This window comes from Diachasma alloeum, unplaced genomic scaffold, assembly GCF_001412515.2.
Source record: "Diachasma alloeum isolate Michigan unplaced genomic scaffold, Dall2.0 Dall_scaffold_01216, whole genome shotgun sequence".
NCBI classification, from domain to species: Eukaryota; Metazoa; Arthropoda; class Insecta; order Hymenoptera; family Braconidae; genus Diachasma; species Diachasma alloeum.
This window is the reverse complement of record NW_021681325.1, coordinates 87902-97456: the sequence shown is the minus strand read 5'-3', so window position 1 is coordinate 97456 and position 9555 is coordinate 87902.

Sequence of the window (9555 nt, the reverse complement as noted above, 5' to 3'; positions counted from 1 at the left end):
ATGCCCAGATTATATCTTCTTCCCAAGATTCACAAACCACAGTTGGCACTCAGACCCATTGTATCATCTATTAATGGGCCGCTTCACGTGTTGGGGAGATTTGTTCATGATATTTTGGCACCACTGAAGGTGGAACATGTATCGACTATTAAAAATAGTTTTGATTTTATTGAGAAAGTGAGGAATGTTGAAGTGCCTCGCGAATACGTCTTAATATCTCTGGATGTCACAGCCCTATATGCAAACACTCCTATTGAGTTTGTGGCGGACGGCATCATAAAATATAGATCAAAGTTAAAGAGCACGATTCCATATAATGGGATTATTAGGGCTGTTGATACTTGCATGAACAATACTTATTTTTCCTTCCATGGGCAGTTTTTCAAACAAATTTATGGCCTACCGATGGAGAGTCCACTAGCCCCCATTTGTGCAGATCTTGTCATGGGACTGCTTGAAGAGTCTTGCATAAAAAAACTTAGTTGTGAAATTCCATTTTTTTACAGATGTCGATGACATTGACACGGCAGTCCCTGCTGATAAAGTTGATGAAATTTTACATGTTTTTAATAACTATCATCCAAGATTGCAATTTACCCATGAGCTTGAGAGCGCAGGCACTTTGCCTTTTTTGGATGTCCTTTGGGAAGGAGAAATACTGGACTAGTTTTTGATTGGTACCAGAAACCTACTTTTTTAGCTCGTATGTTAAATTTCACTTCATCACATCCCATGGCGCATAAAATAGGTGTAGTAAAGTTTGGAGTTTTAATGAGTATCTCATCAGTATCATAAATCGGATTGTAACCCAGAGGGTGAATGACATGATGGCTTCTTCCAGACTAACACCTAGAGATGATTTTGCTGAGGGGATTAACCTCAAAAACAAGTGGATAATTGCATTTCCTGTAAGTGCGTATAGTTTTGTTGCTAATAAATTAGCAATATGCTTCCGAATGTAGGGTAAACTGTCCAGTAGATGGACGCCTAAGAAAACCGCCCAGTAGATGGACGTTTGTTTTTTAGCAATTGAAAAAAAAATTGATCTAAAAAAAATCGTCATTCAGGGGTTAAGAATCACAACAGTTAGTGAAAATTCAAAGCAACAATTCACATTTCAGTATTTTTTTGCGTAATTTCCTATCCAAAAGCAGCTCGTCCATTTATAGGGCAGTGTCCATCTACTGGGTAGCTTACCCTATGGTCTATTTTACAAATTTTTATTTTAGTATTATATTCAACTTCCCGACCCGGAGGGAGGAAGTTATTGTAATGTCCTCGAAAATCGAAAGTGGAAATTTTATTTCTCGACATTTCATGACCCCTAGAAACTTTTCCGACACTTTTTAGAAACCGGTATATATGTGGAAGTGTGTGTGACCAAAATTTTATGCTACGATTACGCTCGGACGAACGAGACGATTGTTTTTTTTTCGTGCAATCGATGTGTTTCAACGTAACTAAGAGTTGATTAGATTTTGAACAACACTGACTCAGCAGTTTTTTTATATTTTACAAGAAAACTAGCTAAAAAACGCCGAAAAATGAGTTTTTTTTGTAAATTTGATGATTTTTTCTGAACAAACGATGGGATTGATTAGTTTCCATCATAATCGATGTGGCTTTATATCACCAACACTGGAGTGAAATTCCAGCCGAATGGTCTCAGCCGTTTTTCCGTTATTCGATTATAAATTTTTAGAATGTAAATTTTCTGACATTCGTTTCACTGTTAAAATGGATCTTCAAAAGTTGTCTACTTCGAAATTTTTACCTCCGACGGCAAATCAAAGGGAGGGGTATGCTTTTGCCAGCCCATAACACGACTCTTCAATATCATTGTCCAGAAGAACCGACATGAAAAACAATTTGAAAAAAATTGCTTCATATGTCCCTTTAAGGGACGTATGTATAACTTCCCAACGAAATTTGAAATTTGATATTCGAAATTCGGGAAGTTGTAATTTGGAGAAACTGAAACGTTTCGGAACAAATTTCCAGTTCCCGAATTTCAAATTTCAATTTTTTTTCTTCTGTTATATTGGGATTTATCTGCTTCTCCTAAGTCCAATCCTATTCAATTCGAAATTGATTCACTTTCATTTTGTGATCTTCAATTGAAAATCGAATTGTGATTCCATTTGGAGTGAGTGAAGTTGTTTGTTTGCCTATGGAAAAAATTGTGGGGTTCGGTGAAGGATAGAAGGGTTTTGTAACGTAAAACACTCGGAATTAGCGTATATATCGAATTGAATTAATTCACAGCGAAAGTAACTTTGGTTTATACCATGAGAGCTGGAACGAGAGCGTGCTCCCACGACAACGGTATTAGATCATCCGATCGAGGATGTCCGAATTATTACGAATCGTTGCGAGGATGTCTTGCGACAAGGACAGCGATATATCGGCGACAAGTGTCACGGTACGAAATTCGGTTGCTAAGCCGAGCTCGAAAACAATACATTGAAATGGTGTGAAATAAATATAAAAGTAGCTTCGCTACAAAAATCTTTTTTCCATAGAAATATCTTTTTTTTCCATAGGTTAGGGTCTGATTGCTCCAAACCAAAAGGATTTAATGACATCTTAAGCTTTCATTCTCCTTTAATTGAGGATTTCGTTGAAACGGTCGGGTGCAATCGGCTCTTCAGGGGGCGCAAAATTTAATTTTTTTCCATGAATCTGCATGAATAGTTATTTTTATCACAAGGTCTACAAAGTATTTTCTGACGAATGTGGCTTTGCTATAATCACATTCTTCAGAAAATACTTTTGGACCGTGTGATGAATGCAATTTTTCGTCAGAAGGCCCGTAAACCGCGATCTAACCGAGCGAAGTGAGGTTAGAATCGCGGTTTACCGGGCCTTCTCACGAAAATATAATTAGTTTAATGCTTTCTATATTATAGTTTCCTAACAGGAATTAATATTTAATGCATAACAACTCATTTTATTTGATGTAAATGAATGGAAAAAGTTGAATGGTTGTGTTTCACTGCGAAAAGCGAAGGTTGGAGCTTTAGCACTAATTTTAAAAGGGGAATGATAGTATTTTCTAGTAATCGAAAATTAATTATTGCATTGTTACATCAAGACGTCTACTTCATGTTACATTAAATTTTATAGAAAATGTTAAATGACTGCAGCTCACTAGGAGAGGCGTTGGTTGGAGCCTTCTTTGCGAAAATTCATTTTTTTTATGTGAAACGATCATATGTGAATTATCGAATGATGATTATATATGATCCTATATGACCGTATATAAACCTAGAAGACAACAGTAAACAGGCAAAATTTGAATATTACATAATGATTCTTTTTTTCTGTTTTTACCCTCATTATAAATGAGCAAAATTTATATATTAATATCTTTACTTTTCTCCATAGGTTCGGGTCTGATTGCTCCAAACCAAAACGAATCCTTAGCTCAAATTTATTTTCAAGGTAAATTATATAGTAGGATTGACAAATGTTTGTACGTTTAAGAGGCAGAATAATTTTCCATTTGTCCCGTCTTATTTGAGTTAATGCTTATTTATCCTTTGGATATAGTCTCTTATAAAATGAGTTATTGAAATCCTAAGCTCCCATTCTCCTTTGATTGAGGATTTCGTTGAAACGATTGGCTCTTTGCAATCGGCTCTTTAGGGGGGAGGGCAAAATTTCATTTTTTCCATCAATCTACATGAAATATCATTAGTTTTATGCTTTCTATATAATATTTTCCTAACAAGAATGAATATTTAATGCATAGAAATGCATTTTATTTGATGTAAATGAATGGAGAAAAAGTTGAATGGTTGTGTCTTACTGCGAAAGGTGATGGTTGGAGCCTTAGCACTAATTTAAAAAGGGGAGGTGAATGATAAAATTTTCTATTATTCGAAAATTAACATCGATGGAATCTTGATGCATTGTTACATCAAAACATCTACTTCATGTTACATTGAAATTCATAGAAAATGTTGAATGGCTGCACTTCACTAGGAGAGGCGTTGGTTGGAGCCTTCTCCACGAAAATTCAATGTTTTTTTTGTCTTTTCTGACTTGTCACGCAGTGTGAGTAAAACAACCAAACATGAAATATAATAGTATCTTCTGTCGCTTCAGGACTTTCGAGTAAGTGAAATACTACTGTAATGATTTTTCCGTAGTCTCAACAAATACTCAATAAACCCTAACTCAACATTCTCGATTATCCTCACGCGGCTAAATCATTACCTTCGGTCTCGCGATTCGACCAACAACAAAACAGAACTTCGGAAACAGTCAGCAGCTCATCCACACCTTGCGTCGATTATTTAGGGCGCCAGCCGATTTTTAGCAATGCAGAATCGACGAACCGCAACCTATTGCCTTAAACTAAATACTAACCATCCCCGAAGTTCGAAAAGAGACACAAGAAAACCCAGAAGCTAAAACTCAGGAATGGCGATCACGAGAGTACGGGATTTACTCGGTTGCTCAGTGTGCGGGTCGTGGAGAGAGGGGTGGATTTGTGGACAAGAAAACTAATAAACAAAAACCAATCCTTCATCAAGAGCTCAAAATCCAATATCTTAATTCTAGATAGATCGGGGGTAGGTAAAATCCAATGATAAAACATAATTATACTGACATGTTCCGCTATTGCCAATATTTTACACAATTTTCGATTTTGGAACTACAAATTTTATACAATTTTGGACTCGACATAATTTCAAATAGGGGATGAATAATCCCACGGACTCGAAAAACTAATAAAATAATTTTATTATAGAAAAAAAAATGATTCCAACTAAAAGTTAGCAGAGAGATAGGCAAAGGTATTATCCACGCGGTGCGTATGAATCTGAGAGAGTGAGGACGCGTGGAGGTAGCTGGAGAGCGAGAGAGAGCGACCGAGGTAGCTACACAAATGTGAGAGGGAGCTATAGAAAATGTAGGAAATTTTTCCTAATTTCTCGTAATTATTCGCATTTTCTATTTCGGAGAGCCCTTTCCATTTATTTTCGGTCATTTGGCCGTTTCTAAGACGCAATTAGTGGGTTATCCCCACTGAAAATGATCCAAAAGAGAGCGAGGGGATTTGGAGGCTTGCCACGTGGCTATTCCACCGGAAGGGTGGGTTTCAAACCGGAAATGGAGGTTTTTTCCATCGAAATCGGCCGATTTTGGTGTCAAACGACTCGGAATCGGATAGAGAGCCAATTAATCAACATTAGAGAGCAGAAATTGATTTCATTTATTGTGGATTCCAACCATAAAATTTTAAGGTAACAGTCAAGATAGCGTCCCCATGCCCAACCGGAATTCCACAATTAACAAACATTAAAGATAGCGTAGAACGCGTAGAAGTCGCACAAAAGATATTTCACGCAGTCTGATTTTTTTCCTAAAACTCTTATTTTTACAAAATATCGCTATTTCACAACTTGGGAAATAGTCATGCTTTTTTCACCATCTTTCTACTCCATCGAGAAGACATCAAAACAAACTTTTTGAGTCGTAATTTCAATGATATAGCTTTTGGTTTTTCCAATTTATCCCGACAAATATAAAAAAAAAATCTCACAATCAATGTGCTGTAACTTAACAATGGATGGTGCGATTCCCATCATATTTTGATAGAATCAAGGGGCTATCGATACAATTTTTTTGAAGCCATGATTCATTTCATTTCGATAATAATTTTTGGACTGATCGTCGAAAAACAATTTTTTTTTCAATGCCAATATTTCGAAAACTCTATGAATAATTGAACTTTAACGAGTGTCTACAGCTTACTGAAGTCTATATCCATGAAAAAAATCATGAAATTCCATTGAGCCTCTACAGAAAAAATTGCAAATGAAAAAATTGAAAAAGAGTACACATACAGGGTGTCCCATAGCATGTGACCAAAGTAAGTTGCGTAGAATACCGCAAGGTGGCAGTGCAGTCTAAAGTCCAATATATGGTTGAAGTGAAGACTCCGCAAATTTCATTCATGCTTCAGTTGCTCGGGAATTGCAGCACTAAAAGGGAAAATTTAACCATCGAACAAAAATCATTCCTCGTCAAATCATTATACCGAAAAGGAGATTCAGTTACTGCAGCTATAAGAGCATTTAATTCTAAGTATGGTATACACACTGAAGTGTCTGATTCGAGTCTCAAACGGTAAATAAAGTGAATGAACTAACTAACCAAAAAATTTTGTTTTCTTCTTTTGTGGAAAATTGATGCATTTTTCGACCTATCATGGGTATTTTCAGGATAATTAAGAAATTTGATCAGTACGGTACACTAGAAGATAGAAGGCATGACCATCCTGGTCCTTCACGTACTGTAACCACGGATGAAGTTGTCCGCACAACTGAAGAACATTTTAAAAAATATCCAAATGATACTCTTCGAAAGGCTTCTCAAACCTTGGAAGTCTCAAAAACTTCACTTCACCGCATCTTGACAGTGTTTTTAAACTTCCATCCCTACAAAATTTCTGTACATCGATTTTTAAGTGAGGAGGCGATGGCTCGCCGTGTGCAATTTTGCCAAGAACTTCACAATTTTTTTGAATCCAAGGAAATGAAGGCACAGAATATCATCTTCTCGGACGAAGCACATTTCTACTTAGGTGGCTTAGTAAACCAAGTCCTCACACCCGAAAAAAGTCACTGCATGGACGGCAATTACAATAAAAGGTATTTTCCTTGAATTTATTGAGAGTCCGACAATCAGTGCTGATATTTACTGTCAGTTCTTGAAGAAGAACTTCTTTCCTTGGGCACGAAAAAATCAGTTAGTTAAGAATTTCTACTTCATGCAAGAGTATTTGAAATACTTTTTTCCGTTTATGGCACTTGTGTGTTAAGCTTAGGTTACCCTAAGTATGCCCATGGGGGCATGGAAAGGCCGCCTTACAGTCCGGACTTAAATCCCTGCGATTTTTGCCTATGGAGTTTTCTCAAGGACAAGTGCTATGAGAAGCATCCGACGACGGTGGGAGAGTTGCAAGATGCAATTAGGGATGCTATCCGAGCTGTTGATAACAATACAATACAGCGCATCTATACCAGTTTCGAACGCAGGATAGAGTTCTGTAGTACATGTGATGGCGGACACTTGGAAGGAATTGTATTGTAATTTGATGCATGTTCCTTGTATAAGAAAAAAAGAACAATTATTTACATTTTACTGTATCCAAGTTATTTGCAATTTACTTTGGTCACATGCTATGGGACACCCTGTACATACATACATACATACATACATACATACATACATACAGACAGCATCTAAAAATCCCATATTCGGACTTTTTAGACCATATTTAGTTNGAAGTCTCAAAAACTTCACTTCACCGCATCTTGACAGTGTTTTTAAACTTCCATCCCTACAAAATTTCTGTACATCGATTTTTAAGTGAGGAGGCGATGGCTCGCCGTGTGCAATTTTGCCAAGAACTTCACAATTTTTTTGAATCCAAGGAAATGAAGGCACAGAATATCATCTTCTCGGACGAAGCACATTTCTACTTAGGTGGCTTAGTAAACCAAGTCCTCACACCCGAAAAAAGTCACTGCATGGACGGCAATTACAATAAAAGGTATTTTCCTTGAATTTATTGAGAGTCCGACAATCAGTGCTGATATTTACTGTCAGTTCTTGAAGAAGAACTTCTTTCCTTGGGCACGAAAAAATCAGTTAGTTAAGAATTTCTACTTCATGCAAGAGTATTTGAAATACTTTTTTCCGTTTATGGCACTTGTGTGTTAAGCTTAGGTTACCCTAAGTATGCCCATGGGGGCATGGAAAGGCCGCCTTACAGTCCGGACTTAAATCCCTGCGATTTTTGCCTATGGAGTTTTCTCAAGGACAAGTGCTATGAGAAGCATCCGACGACGGTGGGAGAGTTGCAAGATGCAATTAGGGATGCTATCCGAGCTGTTGATAACAATACAATACAGCGCATCTATACCAGTTTCGAACGCAGGATAGAGTTCTGTAGTACATGTGATGGCGGACACTTGGAAGGAATTGTATTGTAATTTGATGCATGTTCCTTGTATAAGAAAAAAAGAACAATTATTTACATTTTACTGTATCCAAGTTATTTGCAATTTACTTTGGTCACATGCTATGGGACACCCTGTACATACATACATACATACATACATACATACATACATACAGACAGCATCTAAAAATCCCATATTCGGACTNTCTGTACATCGATTTTTAAGTGAGGAGGCGATGGCTCGCCGTGTGCAATTTTGCCAAGAACTTCACAATTTTTTTGAATCCAAGGAAATGAAGGCACAGAATATCATCTTCTCGGACGAAGCACATTTCTACTTAGGTGGCTTAGTAAACCAAGTCCTCACACCCGAAAAAAGTCACTGCATGGACGGCAATTACAATAAAAGGTATTTTCCTTGAATTTATTGAGAGTCCGACAATCAGTGCTGATATTTACTGTCAGTTCTTGAAGAAGAACTTCTTTCCTTGGGCACGAAAAAATCAGTTAGTTAAGAATTTCTACTTCATGCAAGAGTATTTGAAATACTTTTTTCCGTTTATGGCACTTGTGTGTTAAGCTTAGGTTACCCTAAGTATGCCCATGGGGGCATGGAAAGGCCGCCTTACAGTCCGGACTTAAATCCCTGCGATTTTTGCCTATGGAGTTTTCTCAAGGACAAGTGCTATGAGAAGCATCCGACGACGGTGGGAGAGTTGCAAGATGCAATTAGGGATGCTATCCGAGCTGTTGATAACAATACAATACAGCGCATCTATACCAGTTTCGAACGCAGGATAGAGTTCTGTAGTACATGTGATGGCGGACACTTGGAAGGAATTGTATTGTAATTTGATGCATGTTCCTTGTATAAGAAAAAAAGAACAATTATTTACATTTTACTGTATCCAAGTTATTTGCAATTTACTTTGGTCACATGCTATGGGACACCCTGTACATACATACATACATACATACATACATACATACAGACAGCATCTAAAAATCCCATATTCGGACTTTTTAGACCATATTTAGTTACCCTCAAGAGAGCGAAGCTGCATCAAACCTCGGGGGCGATTGCAACCTTGACGGATGCAGCAGCGAAGGTCGATGAGGGGAGGGGGGAGGGGGCTACGAGGAAGGCAATAAAACGCCTTCCATCAGAGCGTACTACGCCAAGCCCCTCAGTCAGACCGAAAGAAAAGAGAATGAGAACGCAGGATCAGGGCACATATGCTCAGAACACTACGAGCTCATTTAAGTTTGCAGTTATGCCGGAGTCATATCCGGATCAGAAACTGGGCACTGAAGAGGTAACGGAGGTGAAGAAACTCCTGAAGAGGGCCATTCTGGCGTTACCTGACGGGGTGAAAGCACCCACCTTCAACGGTGTCTGGGAAAGAGAAGGTGTGGCAATGGTGTGCTGCACTGAGGAAACGGGAGATTGGCTGAAAAGCCTTTTCCCCGAAAACAAAATAGCTGGACTTACTGTACGTGTGGTCGCAAGCACTTCGAATCCGGCTATAGAAAAAGCCATGGAAGAACGACAGGTGTCCAAGACTATCATTGGT